Here is a 2489-nt window from a genome sequence, read left to right as displayed (position 1 = left end):
TATGGAGAGGAATGGTGGATGATGCATTCCATCATATCCATCCATATTGCCCCAAAATGCTATAAGCAAACAAAGCAACTAAGGAAGAGGCCTGATATCAAGTACTTCAAATATCCTGCTAAAAGTGATCATCTCCAAGAGTGCCTCAATGAAAAACTCTGATCTCCATGATGATCCTGACACCATTTATCACTGGAACAGCCTCAAGAAAGTCATCCGTTAGGTATGTGAAAAATCTCTAGGCTTCTCCACAAAGAAACATCAGGACTGGTTTGATGAGAATGATAGAGGAATTCAAGCATTCACTGACAGAAAAAGAGCCTTCAAAGCTTGGCAAAATGACATCAGATCCAAACAGAAGACAGAAATTTGTCATCATATTAAAGCTGAGATCCAGAGGAAAATTTGAAAATGAAAGAAAAAGTGGTGGGAGGACAAAGCAAAAGTGATTTGAAAGTTTTCTGACAACCATGATGTTTATACTTTCCTCAGTGCAACCAATATTGCAAGACAAAATCATCAAAGTCATTCCACAACATCCCATTAAGGACTACTTTGAAGATCCATCAACTTATAAAGAGGCCTTGAAAGCCATTAAGCAGATGAAGAACAACAAAGCATATGATCTTGATGGAATATGAGCTGAAATTTATAAGCAAGGTGGAAAAAAGCTCTCACGAAATATACATTATTATTATGAAAGTCTGGAAACATGAACAGATTTACAGTGATGCCAGAATCATTATCCTATTCAAGATAGATCAGACTAAAGCAATGAAGGTATTGCACTCCTATCCAGAGCTGGGAAGATCCTTGTCTGCATTCTCCACAATAGACTCAGTTTCCTCACTGAGAAGATTTCACCCAAGTCCCAAGGTGGTTTGGACCACTCAGAGGTACAGTAGATATGATCTTTGTTGCTAGACAGCTGAAGGAGAAATGCCACAAGCAACACGGAGATCTTCACAGGGTCTTCACTGAACAAACTAAGCCCTTTGATTCAATCAACAGGGCTTCCCAAATTGGTATCTCAAATGACCACCAGGCACCCATATGCCTTATGGACTACTTGCATAGCTCTGTTCTTACCCTACACCATGCCCCATGTCTTGCAGATGGCATCCTCATTGATGTTCTCTTCACTTGGCCCTTCCTCTGGGGGCTCCTGGACTCTATCTGGTTCTACATTCCCCTCAATAGGTTCCTGGACCCTCACTGGTCCCACACTCTCAGCCCCTTAATCTGGGCTCTGGACCCTTCCCTTTGTCCCTAGGAACCTCCCCCTCCCCTTTGTTCCTCCCCAAACCTCCAGACTGCTTTAGGTATTACCTTCCATGTTGACCTTCTGGAGCTTTAGCCATCCTGCTGCAGCAATCAATGCTTTCTCAGCAGGCTCCAACCTGTTACTGCTGGCTCCACTCAGGTCTGGGCTTATCTCCTACCTTAGCCCAGCCTTCCTTCAGGGTCAGATGACTCCATAATCAACCCTGGCCACACCTGCAGGCTGCCCCAACACTACCCTGCCTGCTTCTTAAAGTGGCAGAAACACCAAGCCTCTTGCCACAATTTGTGCCCTGTTGCATGGAGGTGAAACTTGGACAACATATCAGAAACACCTGATAGCTCTGGAACATGACCATGGCATAAGCAGTGTCTTTGGAAAATCCTTTATATCAGTTGGGAGGACAGAAGAATGAATGTCAGTGTTCTGGCTCAAGCAAACACCACAAGCATGGAAGTCATGTTTGTGGCACCAGCTCCATTGGACAGGATGTCATAAGGATGCTTGACAACCCGCTCCCAAAACATATCCTATACTCTCAATTCACTGGTGGTCAGCACTATAGAAGTGGGCAAAAGAAGAGATTTAAGGACACCTTAAAGACCAATCTGAAGAAATGTGACATTAACATCAATACCTGGACACTCAAGCACTGAATTGTCTGCAGTTGTGCCATGATGTAGCATTGATCATTTTCCGAAAACTCACCTCATTATGGAAGTGGATACATGAGAGATATATGTAGAGACAGCTGTGACCTAACATAACCAGGATCTACTTCTTCCTCCCGGAACTGTTTGCCACACCTGCAGGTGAATGTGCAGACCTCATCAGAGTCCTTGGTGGACTATGGACTCATTGATGAGTTTCCTATTTACTGGAGAATGTCATCCTTCTGTCAAGAGCCTGCTGACAACAACAGCAAAAATCAAGACACTAAAAAGGACCCTAATGACATCTGATGAGTAAAGTTGTTTTGTATTTGAAAGTATTATACATAAAAAAGATTCCTGAGAATTTGATATAATTTCTCTTATTGAATTAAAAACCATAGAGAACTGTGATTTAGACTAGCAAAATTATGTAATGAATAATTTTAATAGATTCTAGCTCTTCCTAAACAGATTACCATGAATTTGTAGTTGAATGTTTGATAAATGAAAAGAGACAAAATGTTCTACTTTTCAGCACATTTTGATCCACAGCT

The sequence above is a fragment of the Alligator sinensis genome, unplaced genomic scaffold (assembly GCF_000455745.1).
Source record: "Alligator sinensis unplaced genomic scaffold, ASM45574v1 scaffold416_1, whole genome shotgun sequence".
Classification (NCBI taxonomy): domain Eukaryota; kingdom Metazoa; phylum Chordata; order Crocodylia; family Alligatoridae; genus Alligator; species Alligator sinensis.
Note: the sequence above shows the minus strand (reverse complement) of the source record.